This window comes from Heteronotia binoei, chromosome 6 (genome assembly GCF_032191835.1).
Source record: "Heteronotia binoei isolate CCM8104 ecotype False Entrance Well chromosome 6, APGP_CSIRO_Hbin_v1, whole genome shotgun sequence".
Classification (NCBI taxonomy): Eukaryota; Metazoa; Chordata; class Lepidosauria; order Squamata; family Gekkonidae; genus Heteronotia; species Heteronotia binoei.
The window spans coordinates 20,527,040-20,543,288 of NC_083228.1; the positions used below are offsets into that span (position 1 = coordinate 20,527,040).

Sequence of the window (16,249 nt, forward strand, 5' to 3'; positions counted from 1 at the left end):
TTTTCTCCAGGGGAACTGGACTTGGTCATCTGGAAATCAATTGTAATAGCAGGAGATCTCCAGATGCCGCCTAGAATCTGGTAACCTTTCCTGACCAATATGGCTGCCCTCTTGAGGCAGTCCCCCTCTTGCAATCTAGAATGGTACAGCTCAGCTGCACCTAGGGGTTTTTTTACCACCGTGTAACACATGGTGTTGGACTGGATGGGCCATTGGCCTGATCCAACATGGCTTCTTTTATGTTCTTACACATCATGGGTGGTTTCTGCTTACCTGTTTCAGGTCTAAGGATGAGACTTCTCCCTTCTAAAAATTCTAGTCTTCTGGCCACAAATAGCCAGGAATGTATGCTCCCTGTTAATTCAGAGAGTTGGTACCAGCTTCTCATTAAACTGGAACCTTCCAGAAAATTCTCGATTGCAAGTAAACATAATTATTTAAACTGCTAAGCTTTAGGTATGCCGTGTATGTCAAAATACTTATTGCTCCTAAGTAAAACGAACATTCATCCATATTCTAGGCTGATAAGGGAATATTTGCGTGCTATATCATTATTTCTGGAAGCTTTTAATGCTCTTTTGGGTGTAATCCATAGGGCTGATAGTGAGAAGATTTATGGGGTTATTTACATCCACCTTGAGCAAAATTAATTTCCTTTCCCAGTCTGAATTGCTGGTTCCTCGGTTGTGTTACCGTTATAGCCGATAGGTATATATTCTTGCAGCTTGGAAAACTGAAATCTTCATTTAAAGGCCATTCTGGCATTCCTAACTCCATACATATGACCCTTTTCTGTGACCAGAAAGTGGCACCATTAGCAGAAGTCTGGCCAGTGGTCACGTTGACTGGAAAAATAATTTCCAGCCCTTGAGGCAGAGCGAATGATTTTGTCACAGCTATTTCAGAAGGAGGCTCACCCTAACTGGCGTTTGGTCACGAGGTCATCCACGAATGAACTGGACTGTGAGGGTCACATAGCGATCCAGAATTCCCCATTGCTTGTTTTCTTCCCTTTGTGAGGCTTTTGTTTGTCTTGTTTGTCTTTCCTTTGTGAGGCTTTTTGAACTCGAGGTGGTGAACAACACACAAAGATATTCCTGCCATCTTCCCTCTTTCTTTAAAATCATAGACCGATTTTGCACTCACCCTGCGCCGCTCTGACGTTCCTCTTTTCAGCACGGAGTCCTTCCGATTTGCCACCAGTTTCTCTTTGCCACGCAAAAACGGCGACGCAGGCTGAAGCCCTGGGGCAGATAGTGGGAAATCGGAAGGTCTCCGCGCTGAAAAGAGGAACGTCAAAGCGGTGTAGGGCGAGTGGGAAATTGGTCATAGTATTTTGCTTCTGGTAACACTATGTCTGCGATCACACACACTAAATAATGCACTTTCAATCCTATTTCAGTGCACTTTCCAATTGGATTTTACTGTGTGAACTGGCAAAATCCAATTCAAAAGTGCATTGAAAATGGATTGAAAGTGCATTATTTAGTGGGTGTGCTCACAGTCTACATATGTATTTTATTATTTATTTATTATTTATTACTTTAAATTTCTATCCCGCCCTCTCCGCAAGCGGACTCAGGGAGGCTGACAACATTCATATTCACAAGTTAAAACCAATGAAAAGCAATGAAACATAATTACAATGTAAGATTTTAAACCAGTTTGAGACATCTGCAGCTTTTCTTACCAGTAAACAAGGAACAATAGGGATTGTAGTTCAATGACAGGACTATGAAATTCTGTTAAATGCTCCTCAGCCCCTTATGGTATGATGGTTCGCAGGATTTATATGAGGAAATCAAAATAGTTAACTTCAGGGGGTTTTTTTCATAGCAGGAACTCCTTTGCATATTAGGCCATATACCCCTGATGTAGCCAATCCTCCTGGAGCTTACAGTAGGCCCTGTACTAAGAACCCTGTAAGTTCTTGGAGGATTGGCTACACCAGGGGTGTGTGGCCTAATATACAAAGGAGTTCCTGCTACCAGAAAAGCCCTGGTTAACTTGGTTTGAAACCAGTGTATATTTCTAGCATGGCTGTCGCATCCTGTTTCCGTCACATCTTGGATCTCTACAAAGAATGACCCTTAGACCTGAAGGAACTCATATCTAAGCGATTTGCCAGAATGACTCTCTTGATGAACTCAGGCTTCCTCAAGGAAGCCAATATTGCAAGTCCCAGAAGGAAGGCCCATGAGAGTTGTACTTTACACCATTGTGTATGGCCAATGCCATTGCTGCCCTGACCCAGATGGCCCAAGTTAGCCCAGTCTCGTCAGATCTTGTAAGTTTAGGAGGGTTGACCCTAGTTAGTTCTTGGATGGAAGACCGCCAAGGAAGTTCAGGGTTACTATATAGAGGGGAGAAGTTGCAAACCACCTCTGAAAGTCTCTTACCTTGAAAACAATATGGCATTGCCATAAATCAACTGTGGCTTAATGGCACTTTCCAGCAGTATTTGGCCAATATCATTTCTGTAACTGGCACAGACAGGATATTGATAGCAGACAGAGAAGCTTAAGAAGTGGGAAAGACTATTTCATCTGGGAAGCAATTACGGATTGCCAAGTAAATTATATTTTTTTAAAAAAATTGAGGCAGCAACTCTTGTGTTCATGACTGAAGGTTTTTCAGTTATTCGGATGGTTGCATTCAGAGAGTGACAAACAGTTCAGTTGAAGAAACATTCCTGGAATGGGAGGCATGTCTAGATCATGTTTATTTACACTAAAGCCTCCATGATACATATTTGACTGCCCTTGCATTCACCCAAGCAGCCTGGGAACTGCAGCTTCATGACGGGACTGAGAATTACGTTTACCTCACGGAACTACAGTTGCTTGAGAAGAAGGTTTATTAAAACAATTTGATGCTGTGGTGGAGATGTGCCCGCAAGTTAGGAAAAAAGGTTGTCTCGTGAAGCAGGGCTGACAAAAGAAATGGGCTCTGGCTCACAAAAAAAAACTTATGCCATAATAAATTTCTTAGACATTAAAGGGTGCCACTTGTTACTTTGGTTGTCTGTGATAGGTTGTTTTCTGTTTTGTTCTTCCTTTAAAAGTTCTGTCAACGGTTGTCTTTAGGAAGGGAGACAGATGATAATAGGTGGTTATTATTCCATTGTATCCCATCATTAATGTGTATTATTTTAGGTGAATTTGTTCCTCATGCTTAGTACCACACAGCTAACAGCTGTGAAGGACGGCTGATCATATACAAGCACAGTTAGTGGAGGTAGGGATAATAGAGGATTGCCAATACCAATGACAGTGAGAACACCCCATAATGTTGCTGTAGCACATCCAGCACTGTTTTTCAGTGTGAGCCCATCCTTTTTATTAGTTTGTTGTTGTTGTTCAGACAGTGAGTTCATTCCAAAACCGAAGGCAAAGATCTTGATGAAATGACGCATGGGAGTTTTATGCTGGTACCCAGGGGTGGAACTCTAGCAGGAGCTCCTTTGCATATTAGGCCACATACCCCTGATGTAGCCAATCCTCCAAGAGCTTACAAAAAAGAGCCTTGTGAGCTCTTGGAGGATTGGCTACATCAGGGGTGTATGGCCTAATATGCAAAGGAGCTTCTGCTAGAATTCCACCCCTGCCGGTACCCAGTAAAAATAGGGATCTTTCTGCTGCCTACAAGAATAAAAATCAGGGCTGAAACTCTATAGGGAAGGTCCACCTACCTCAGACAGATATCTAGAGAGCACTAACAAATACCATGTAATACTTTTTATTAGGACCAACCCAAATGACACAAAGCCAGGGGCAAGCTTTTTGTGTTCTTCAGCTTTCTTTATCAGATTGAATGCTACAAAAATAAAAAAAATGAGAGGAGCAGGTGTCTCAAGTTATGGCTTGAAGACCTAGTCTCATCAGCTTCTTTCATGTCATCTACTACCGAACCCTTTCAACTGGAGATGCCAGAGACTGAGCCAGAATATGGCTGAATAAATAAATATAACATAAAACGATGAAGCAGAGCCTCTACCAGGGTGTGATAGTAGAAGGACCAGGGGTGGAATTCTAACAGGAGCTCCATTGCATATTAGGCCACACACCCCTGATGTAGCCAATCCTCCAAGAGCTTACAATTATTGTAAATAATTAATTCCGCATGAATCAGCAATACGCCACGAGAGGCTGCCATCTTAAGCTGCAATAATGCAAAGCCAAACAAAGCTCTTGGAGGATTGGCTACATCAGGGATGTGTGGCATAATATGCAAAGGAGCTCCTGCTAGAATTCCACCCCGAGAAGGACCATGCCCCGACAGTGAACCTTGACAACCGGACTGGGGTGTTAGAAGCACGCCCTTCTTTTTCATCTGTGAAATATTTGAGATACAGTCCAGCGTGTGGTAAAACTACAGCAAGGGGGAGAGCAATTAATCTTTTCTCTCTAACGTGCTAATTTTCTCACATGAGCCTGAAGTGACGGAGACCAGAGTTCTACATGAGACAGAAATTGTTCATTGCTTTTCTCCTTCCTAGCTCTCGATGGTGAGACTTTGCATTATTGCAGCTTAAGATGGCAGCCTCTCGTGGCGTATTGCTGATTCATGCGGAATTAATTATTTGCAATAACCCCCGAGTCCTTTTGGGGAGTGATGCTACCGAGCCGACAATCGCCCGTTTTTGAAAGCGGAAGCAAATTAAACACAGGCACACACGACAGTCAGCTTTCACTTGATTTTTATTCTCTTCAGGGTATGATTGTTTGTTGCTGTCAGTAGGGAAGGCAAAATGCTGAATGCTTGATGGAAATAGATGATTTTCGCTTCCCCTTTTCGGTGACAATGGAACTATAAAGAGAATAATAAGATAGGTGGGATATGCTTTGTTTGGCTGAGATTTTTCTCTTTCTGTTCTTTTTGGTTCAGCTGCAGCCATGACGCCCATAACCTCTTTAAAATTGATTAGACAATTTAACTTGAAATTTAACTCTGACTGTGGCAGAGGGAGATAAGCCTGTGAACGGGAGCATAAAAGCATTCATCTTTGGGCGTTCCCGCAGATCTTAGTAGAGCTGGCAGGTTGTGTTTATCCTTTAAATGTTAAGGACGAAAAGCTTGCATTCTAAAGCGTGAATGGTTCTTGGACTTCACGGTGAAAGGGGGAAAGATCACTTGTTTGCTTCTTTAATGGAGCAAACAAAGCCACTTAGAGAGCAGGTCTTCCAGAAGCGGAAGTTGTCTGCCGTCTGTCTGGGGAGTGCATGCTCTCTTGGCATTGAAATCAGTGTTGGCTGGGGGCAGATCCCTAAGTGAATTTATATGCAGGTGGCATTTGGAGATCTCCCACTATTACAGTGCCTCTCCAGATGACCAAGATCAGATTCCGCAGAGAAATGGCTGCTTTGGAGGGTGGGCTGTATGGCATTATACCCTGTGGAGGTCCCTCCCCTACCTAAATCCCACCAGAAAAGTCCAGAAAGGGGCAACAGGAATGATTAAAGGGTTGGAACACTTTCCCTATGAAGAAAGGTTAAAGTGCTTGGGGCTCTTTAGCTTGGAGGAACGTCGACTCGGGTGACGATAGAGGTTTACAAGATTATGCATGGGACAGAGGAGGTAGAGAAAGAAGTACTTTTCTCTCTTTCTCACAATACGAGACCTTGTGGACACTCAATGAAATTGCTGAGCAGTCGGGTTAGAACGGATAAAAGGAAGTACTTCTTCACCCTAAGGGTGATTAACACATACAATTCACTGTCACAGGAGGTAGTGGCAGCTACATGCATAGATGGCTTCAGGAGGGGATTGTGTATATGTATATATATATATATATATATATATATATATATATATATATATATATATATATATATATATATATATATATATATATGTACAGAGGTCTATTAGTGGCTATTATCCATGTGGGATATAGTTGGAACTCTCTGTTTGTGGCAGTGATGCTCTGTATTCCTGGTGCTTGGGGGAACAGTGGGAGTGTCCTGGCCCCACAAATAGACCTCCTGATGGCACCTTTTTGTTTGTTTTTTTTGCCACTGTGTGACAGAGTGTTGGACTGCATGGGCTGTTGGCCTGATCCAACATGGCTTCTCTTATGTCCCCCAAGTTTTACCCCTAAAACCTCCAGGTATTTCCCAACCCAGAGCTGGCAACCCTGTTTATAGGCCCGATTTACACCTACTCGATGTGGTAGAATCAGCACTAGGTGTGGCTCCTGGACACATATTAGAGATGTCTTGTTTCTCACCCCTTTGCTGTGTTTGTTCCAAGAAGCTCCACTGGATGCAAGGCAAAGATGTCTACCATTCTTCAGTCTCACACGTAGGGTGCATTCACACTATACCAAATAATGCATTTTGCAACTCGGTTTTTATTGTGTAAGAACAGCAAAAAAATCCAGTCGCAAAACAAATTATTTAGTGTAGTGTGAGCGCACCCATAGTCTGAAATCATCCTGACATGGAAGTCGTAAAACATAACAGGTTATGTTTGATTTCCTAAATATGTCATTTTGTATGCAACTGAGCTTCTAAGGTGGCTGCACAAAGACTTTTACTCAGGGGTGGAATTCTAGCTGGAGCTCCTTTGCATATTAGGTCACACACCAGGGCCGGATCTGGGGGGGGGGGGCAGAGGGGGATGCTTGCTCCGGGCGCCGATGGAGGGGTCGCACAAAGTTGGGTATGGAGTCCATTGTGTTCTATGGGACCATAAGACAGAATGGACCATAAGGGGGTGCCATTTTTTAAATTTTGCCCCCCCTCAAAAAACATGTAGATCTGGTTCTGCCACACACCCCTGATGCAGCCAATCCTCCAAGCGCTTACAAAAAAGAGACTTGCAAGCTCTTGGAGGATTGGCTACATCAGGGGGTGTGGCCTAGTATGCAAAGGAACACCTGCTAGAATTCCACCCCTGCTTTTACTGACTTAAAAATGCAACTTAGAATTGATCCCCATTATGGAATCCACAGGTTAGATCCTAGGTCCCCATCTTTTGTAACAGTCAGACATGAATTGTGGGGTCTTCCAGTGCCCACGTGCTCAGTACGCAGTTTGGAGTGTGATTATGTTGTACACAGAGCTGGGGCTTTCACCTCTCCCATCAACACCAACCTGAAATGATATTGGGAGGCCATTGTTTAGCCTGTTGGGGAAGTCCACGTGTACAAAACTCAGCCTGTGAGCTTTGTAATGTTTAAATCTTCTCTATGGCCGAATGGTGTCCTTATAATCTTCTTGGTACTGGGGAGACTGGTGGATTTGCTTTCTTTAAAAAGCAAGAATGATTCAGATAGTTGGAAGGTTTCATCTTTACTTCTCCCATAGTCTCCAGCAGGGTATTTTTTGTAGCAGGAACTCCTTTGCACATTAGGCCACACACACCCCGATGCAGCCAATCCTCTTGGAGCTTACAGTAGGCCCTGTACTAAGAGCCCTGTAAGCTCTTGGAGGATTGGCTACATCAGGGGTATGTGGCCTAATGTGCAAAGGAGTTCCTACTACAAAAAAAAAGCCCTGGACTCCAAGCTAGGATGGATAAAAAACTTGAATTCAACAGAGATGTAAAATTTCTGGAAACCCAGTTTTTTTCAATTTTGTTTTTTTTCCCTGGGAAAAATGGAAATTTTTGGAAAAATTGAAAAAAATTATACATTAGCACTTATTTTTTCTTTTCCAGATTGAAAGTCATTCTGTTACTTTAGGAACATAAAATATGACTATGTGGACAATTTTACTTGGCATGAAATTTTCACAACTAGCATATTAAAAAATATAGTGTATCCAAACAATTATTACAAACAGAATTTACTTTTTAAATAATATTAATTTGTAATTGTAACAAATGGAGTAACAATCTCCTGAACTGTTTACTAGTTTATGTGGAACAGACAAAAACCCTCCACAAAGCAATGTTTAAAAATCCAGAAGTAACCATTATTCATATCTCCTTTCCACAGTATTAAATAAAAATAAAAAGAATTGAAGGGGAGTGTATAGAAGGGAATGTAAGACTAAGTTTCATTGGATGGGCATGACTTAGGACTTGCTTGTCCTCAGTGCACAGAAATTAGAATAATCTGATACTATACATACTTTTAGAAATGATTTGGAAAATATTTGAACACCTTGTCTTCATGTTATTCATCATGTTAAAATAAAACGTTCCCTAATCAATTCCTTTTCTTTTCTTTTTTTCCAATTTTCCGGAAAAAACAAAACAAAAAAGGCTTCAGGAAAAAAATGGGAAAAAATGGTTTTTCCCCGAATTTTTCCAGTTTTTTCCCGGGCCTTCACATCTCTAGCCTTCAAGGGATCATGAGGCTGCTGTAGACCAGCACCACCTGCCCCTCTGAAATTAATTGACTGTTACGCTTTGGAAGCTTGAATTTCTGCTTGGTTGAGAATGGGACAAATGTCCGTAGCACTTCCATAGATTAAGAAGCTTTGTTGAGGGAGCCGTGAGGATTCCTTTCAGCTTTTCTCAGCTTGCTAAAGGACGGTAGATGGCCAGGCACCAGCTCCTTCGTGGCCTATTGGTACGAATGCCCCGTGTTCTATGCCAACAGAGTAAAACTAAAAAAAGATATCTGGTTTGCTGTAATTAGCAAAAGATCCTCCTGGGCTCACATTCTGTTTCCAACAGTGGCTAGACAGCTACCTCTGGAGTTGCACAGGTGTGTCACAAAACGGATAGCAGGAAAACAAGCTGCAGAGTATCTTGCTAGAAGCAGCTGAATTATGATCTGGGCGGAGCTTGCTTTGGCTCTGAAAGTCTCTCGCTCTGATCTGGCCAGAGGCACAGCCTGTCAGCATAAGCTGACGGGCTCTTGGCCAGTGGCTCGAAGGGTGTGGCCATGAGTGAGCCAGCCCAGGGGATTCAGGACCGGCCTCACATGTGGTTCATCTACCTTTGTGCTTGGTTCTGTTTTTAAAAATCTAATTTCTTTTAACAGCAACATTCAAGTCAAGCACCATAGAGACCAACAAGCTTTTGGGGATAGAAGCTTTTGAGAGTCAGATATTCTCATAAGTTCATCTCCTCCCCCCTCCAAAAAAAAGAAAATCTTATTGGACTCTAAGGTGCAACTGGACTCAAACCTAGCTGTCCTATTGCAGGCCAACGTGGGCTACCCTCTGGAACTGTATTTCTTTTAGGTGTCAACAGGGCTTTTTTTTGTAGCAGGAACTCCTTGGCATATTAGGCCACACCCCTCTTATGTAGCCAATCCTCCAAGAGCTTACAGGACTCTTCTTACTGGGCCTATTGTAAGCTCCAGGAGGATTGGCTGCATCAGGGGTGTGTGGCCTAATATGCAAAGGAGTTCCTGCTACTAAAAAAAAGCCCTGGGTGTCAATTTGTCGAGTGCATTTTGGTGCTTTTATAAGCCACTTTGAGTCCTTACCGTGCAGTAAAGCGGGGCAAAACCCGCCCAAATAAATGCAAACGACTCCTGTAGATTGTTTCCAACATCTGCAAATTAAGAGATGTGCCGCCTCAATTGTGGGAATTTCGATTTTGTTCTGGAAAGAGAGAGGACCCTTGGTCCCTTCAGCTCCTTTCTCTGCTACTGTACCTTTGTTGCATGGCTGTTGCGAAGGAGCCGGGAGAAACCAAACTGAATACAGCAAGAGCCTCGCGTGTGAGCTGCATGTTAATGGCCCTGTCTCTGTTAGGAGAGGCATTTCCCGTGCTTGTGTGCCAGGGCAGAAATCAGAATCCTAAGGAATGGAGATTTCATTATTTTAGCACACGTGTTCTGTCTCGGTAAGGATGGTTATTTATTCCACTGCTCCATTTGGCTGTTGTGTGAGCGTATAAGTGCACAAGGTTCAACAGTTAATCTTTTTTAAAAAAAATTCTTGTTGCATGGAACTGCTAAAATAGAATAGAATAAAACCCGGATGAATATCAGATGGTGTAGGTCTTAAGACCTTGGGCCCGTAGGAATAATGAAATTCATAGTGTTTGTAGAACGTACGGCATTCAGAACAGCTGAAATGTGCGCATCTGTACACACCAAAGGGATACAAAGCAGAGCTAAAGGGGAATAAAGATAGCTGAAGAGGTGCGTTTTGCCAGATGTGTGTATGGGTGGCAGTGCACACAACAAAATACCCAGTGTTTGTGAGCAACGCTGAATTGTGAAATAGTCTGTAGCTTGGTGACTATCCAAAGGATGCTCGAAAGAAAAGCCCTTGATAAAGAGCCTTATGAATTCCATTTGACACATTGATTCGTTGTTGTGGTGTGCAAAGAATACACAGTAAGGAACTGAGAGGAATAACGTAGGGCGAGGAAGAATAAACTGTATTATGCAGGCTCGCGTGAGACGCTGAATGCATGCCCGGTGACACCTATGTCATTGGGTGAGACATCAGAGGAAATGCGGTATATTAATATGGGATAGCAAATTGATTCATTATGTTTAAAAGGCTGTAATATAATATACACAATGTATGTTCATTAAGGTCTACTTTACTTTGCTTTCCCTTGAGATTTTTGTAGACTTGTAACAGCCAATGGCTAATTACCAGGACTGGATCTACATGTTTTTTGAGGGGGGGGGGGCAAAATTAAAAAATGACGCCCCCTTATGGGCCATTCTATCTTATGGTCCCATAGAATACAATGGACTCCATACCCAATTTGGCGCCCTCCCCCTCCGTCGGCGCCCGGGGCAGGCACCCCCCTCTGCCCCCCTAGACCCAGCCCTGCTAATTACAATAAACGAACTGACTGACTAATACACAAGCAGATGATGGTGTAATAAGAACAAAATCATAGAAGCTGGGAAATGGAAAAGATGGGAGGAAAGCTTTTTAAAAAGAGCCAGTCTTAAGAGTGGAAGATCTGTTGAAGATCACATTTTAGTGGCAATCCCATATCATTTTCTTCTCCCTTGTAGTGTGTAGGGCAAGTAGGGGGGCATGTGTTTGAGAAAACACAGAACAAGATGATTTTGCATAAGATATTACCTATGAGGTACAGATTGAGGAGAGAAAGCTCAGCCCAGGCTTGCCATTATTGTCGGTGATAGCACTGCGTCCATCGCTTCTACTTCCGTCTGCAGAACCGTCACTAGAAAAGAAGCCCAATTAATGGCATCCCACAGACTCGGTGCAGGTGGAGAAGAAGGTGCCAGCACCACCATGATGATGATGGTGATGATATTGGATTTATATCCCACCCTCCACTCAGAGTGGCTCACAATCTCCTTTATCTTCCTCCCCCACAACAGACACCCTGTGAGGTGGGTGGGGCTGAGAGGACTCTCTCACAGCAGCTGCCCTTTCAAGGACAACCTCTGCCAGAGCTATGGCTGACCCAAGGCCATCCCAGCAGGTGCAAGAGGAGGAGTGGGGAATCAAACCCAGTTCTCTCTTAAATTTGCACACTTAACCACTGCGCCATGATCTCTTTGTGGTGTTTGGTCAGATAAGTTTTCCCATTTCTCTGGATTCTCAGCTTTCCCTGCTTCAGAATCTCCTTATAGAAGAACTACAGCTTCTGTTTATTCTCAGGGAACAGCTGATCTGTTACTAGAACATTAAGTGAGATGGAAGAACAACAATTATGGGTTTTAAAAAGATATAATGAAGGAAGAAAACACCTAATGTTCTACCTGGGAGCTGGGGGGGGGCGGGGGAGACACCGATAATTATTTTGATTTTTAAAGCAAAGAGGTGAGTTGAAAATCAGTGGAATGTGCACCCTTTTTTAAAAAAAATGTTATTTTGCTATTAAACCAATTTTGTATGCCTTGAGCTGTTTGTTGTGGAAGGAAGGCAGTAATGAAGAGTGGGAGTTGGCTAGCACAACATGAAATAACGCTGTGTTCGACAACTGTGACTCCTTTGAGTCACTGCTCATATGGATAATAACTTAATTATACAATTAGCCGATTGTGAATCAGGCATAACATTGGGGTGGGGAGGGAGAGGAAACAGTTGTTCACAGCTTTTGTGTTGGCTCAGACGTACACTTGCCACATTGAAGTCTGTGGGTATTAGGGATATGTAATGCTTCCAAGCCTGTATGTGCGTTACTGATGTGGTTATTTCTCGTAACTGGCTTCAAATTCGTACCCCCACCTAAAAGCTTTTCCAATGGCTATGATTTGGTAGTGTTTTATTTTAAGCACTTCGCTGTATGGTAGGAGGTTCCACGTATGTCAAACTTTACTGTATTGGGTTGGGAAAGGTCTCGGTACTAGAGCTTACAGTGGATCTCAGGCCTAGAATTGAAGGAAGTTCATCAGGGATTCATCCTGTGTGCTGCTTTCCAGTTCTGGACAGAGGAGGGAACTGCAGGGAGTCTGAACCAATCAGCAAGACACTCTCTTAACATCTTGTCGGATCTGGTAATGTGGTTCGCACTGGCCATATAAAAGCCTTCAACTGAGGCTGAGCATTAAAGGAACTTTTCTCTTCTCATCCCAAAGATAGACTACTCCAGGGCTATTTTTGTAGCAGGAACTCCTTTGCATATGAGGCCACACACCCCTGATGTAGCCAATCCTCCTGGAGCTTACAGTAGGCCCTGTACTAAGAGCCCTGTAAGCTCTTGCTGGATTGGCTACATCACAGGGGTGCAGCCTAATATGCAAAGCATCTCCCACTACAAAAAAAAAAAAAATCCCTGGACAGCTCTTACCTTGACCGATTTCACACTAGACCTTTAATCCTGGTCTAGCCCTGTCCCCAAACTGACATTCTACACTAGAATCAGAGAATCTATGACTCTATGATTTTATTGTAGAATATCAGCTTGAGGACAAGGCTAAACCAGGATTAAAGGTCTAGCGTGAAACTGGTCCTTGTCTCTTTAACAAGCTTTAGCAGTCCTCTAAAAATCTGGCTGCCACACCAGCCCATGCATTACCCATGTTACGCACCTGTGGCTTAAAAGATAAGCCCAAGCCAAGGTTTGCAGAGCTGCTTTGCCTGGTTGCGTGGAGGTGCTTTCTGACTTCCACAGGTGGCCAGGCCAATGGCTGTTTGTGAGAGCTGCAAAAGGCTTGTTTTTGCAAGCCCACCAGAGGGGGAAATGAGAAGCAAAGCCTAAGTGTAAAAATAGAACAAACAGATGCAGATGTGAACATGAACTTCAGTGAGTATTCCTGCTGGTTTTCTTCAGGGATGTTCTGAAACCCGTTGTTTCCTCTCCCCTATCCCTGAGAAGTCTTTTAATTTCCTGTTGAAGTGGATGATTTAGCAGGCAATCTTTCAATTTGCCCTTTTTAAAAAATTTAACTTTAGAAGAGCCAAATTCGCATAACGTAGAAGTAACAAATGCAAGTTTGCTAACAAAGGCTCCCCCCTCCCCCGCCATGCATGGAGCTGCAGGCCAGTCTTGCCCCGGGGACGGGGGGGGGGGGGGAACGGGGATTGCATCTAGATGATGCAACGTACATTTTGCTTGGAACTCTGTCCAAAAAGTGCTGCCTGAAGCCAGGCCTCAGCTTTTAGAAAGGAGGTTTTGATGATTTTGTTGTTATTGTTACTAAGCTTATGTATTTGATTACTATTATACACCAAAACAAACCTCTGTGGATTTAGGGTACTGCTTCATTATAATGTACAGGCCATACACTTATTGTGTATTGGTTTTAATGTTTGATCTACGTGAATCTGCATGTTCATTTAATTTTGGCTTCTGAGGAACACTTGTTGAAACATGTTTTTATTCTTATTTGTCATAATCAAAGGTGTATTTAATGTATTTTCTCTGTGCCTATGAAATAGGAATTTGCATATATTTATATCTGTATCTATAATTGTGCGTGTGTATATATATTCTTTTGTTGAATTGTTTTGCTTTTTTACACATGCACTCTAGATTTTTAAATTGTGTTTGGAGATGATGGATGGATGGATAGATGGATGAATGGATAGATGGATGAATGGATAGATGGACGGATGGATAGATGATAGATAGGTAGATAGATTGATATTGATAGATAGATGGATGGATGGCTAGGTAGGTAGGTAGGTAGGTAGGTAGATAGATAGATAGATAGATAGATAGATAGATAGATAGATAGATAGATAGATAGATAGATATGTTTTTGCGCTACATTTTGTTTTTAGGATCCTTCCAAATTCCCATTAACGTGTCACTTTGGTTGTAGTCTTGTAATAAACTTTGAATTTTGGGGGAGTGCATGTTCTTCGTACACATAATCACCATGTTGTGCTTAATAGACAGTGCATATACTGTCCAGCTTCAATATGTGCAAACATTTATTCTCAAAATCCAGATTTCGAATAGTGCATACCATCACTGGAAAATATGTTTATTGTCCTTATCAGACAAACTGCTGATCACTTATCATGTACTCTCCTGTTATCAACCGGAGGAACACCAGAAATATAATACCTGAAAGAGGGCTAAAATCTGAGAGCAAAATGCACCAAGATATCACACTGACAGCAATCAGAATGTTCGCATTTTCAATTTATGTGATCTATTTTTAATGTATGTCCTAATATCTGATATTTAGATAGATGATACTTTCTGGACAAACCTTCTGTTATTGCACATTTTAAAAAGCACAGGTATTTGATGTGGAGTACCACATTTTCGATTCAAATAAAGGTATAGCCACAGATGCTGCGAATAAACTGATGGTACGAATATCTTCTTCAAATCAGTCTTCGGATTACCATTCTCCCTTTATTTGTTCTACAAAATATTTTTTGTTTGCATGATTTAATTCAGAATCCTATATCAACGAATCAGACATGTAGCTCATTAAAGAGGAAGGTGGAAACATGCAAACCATCAAAATGTGGTGTTCATCAAGGTGCCAGACCAATAGAAAACGTGCCAACCGTGAGGTTTTAAATAGAAAACGAGCAGGGTCAGACACATCCTTTTGTGCTGATATTTTAAAGATCCCTTTTCCGTTCAGTATTTGAGTGGGTTCTGAGTTCAGCCCTAAGTTCAGAGCCAGTTCAGCAGGGCACAGGATCAAAAAAAGAGGAAAGCTCAGTGTGTCGAAGCAGAGACTGAAAACAGAACCATAATACCAGCCTGTCGATCTCAGGGGGCCCCATACCTGGAATGCTGTATGTAATTAAGACCAGTGTGGCTCGAGGGGGGTGGGGAGGTTAGCATAAAGCTGAAGAGAGGATGGGTAAGAGGGTATGTCTTTTCACTTGAGGGCGGGGGGGAATGGGGAATAAGCCCAGACCAGGCCCCGAGCTGTGTAACTTCAACTAGGGAAAAATCAAGCAGTATGAAATCCAATCATTCTCTTCAGGGCTTTTTTTGGTAGCAGGAACTCTGCATATTAGGCCACACACCCTGATGTAGCCAGTCCTCCTGGAGCTTACAGTAGGCCCTGTAAGAAGAGCCCTGTAAGCTCCAGGAGGATTGGCTGCATCAGGGGTGTGTGGCCTAATATGCAAAGGAGTTCCTGCTACAAAAAAAGCCCTGATTCTCTGGGCTGTTGCTTATTCTTTATCCATTACTATTGTTGGCTGTTCATTCATAGACTTTGCCTGTCCTTTTGTCATGGAGACTGCTTGTAATTTCCAGAATCTTTGCTTAAAAAGGATTGCTGAGGCTTGTCACCCGGCTGCTCACAGCTTTTTACTGCTGCAGCTTTTGGGGTCCCAGCACTTGAGGTGTTGCCATGACCAGTATTTTCTCCTGGAATTCTGTGTAATGCTGGAACAAGGCCCGGCCATGACATGAGCTTCTGAGCAATGTACAAAGAAAGTGAGAAAGCCAATTGTTTGGTTTGCATGATTCTGTTTTAAACAGGGCTTTTTTTCAAGCAAGAGCGCACAGGAACGCAGTCCCAGTTGGCTTGGCACCAGGGGGTGTGGCCTAATATGCAAATGAGTTCCCTGCTGGGTTTTGTCTACAAAAAAGCCCTGGTTTTAAGTATGATGTTTCCTCCCTGAGAGAGCCCCTTGGCGCAGAGTGGTAAAGCTGCAGTACTGCAGTCCTAAGCTCTGCTCACAACCTGAGTTCGATCTCAGCGGAAGCTGGGTTCAGGTAGCCAGCTCCAGGTCGCCTCAGTCTTCCATCCTTCTGAGGTGAGTAAAATGAGTACCCCGCTTGCTGGGGCGAAAGTGTAGATGTCTGGGGAAGGCGATGGCAAACCACCCCGTAAAAAGTCTGCCGTGAAAACGTCGTGATGCGATGTCACCCCAGAGTCGGGAATGACTGGTGCTTGCACAGGGGACTGCCTTTACCTTTTTTCCTCTCTGAGGCTCTTATTCAGAGCTGGAAGACTGCTTGGTTGGTTTGG

The 16,249-nt window shown here is 42.9% G+C and overlaps 1 protein-coding gene across 1 annotated transcript in view; it reads left to right on the forward strand.

Annotated features, from left to right (window-relative positions):
- PHYHIPL (phytanoyl-CoA 2-hydroxylase interacting protein like) overlaps window positions 1–16,249 on the forward strand; it is an 83,450-nt gene that overhangs the window by 37,476 nt on the left and 29,725 nt on the right. The window lies entirely within an intron of this gene.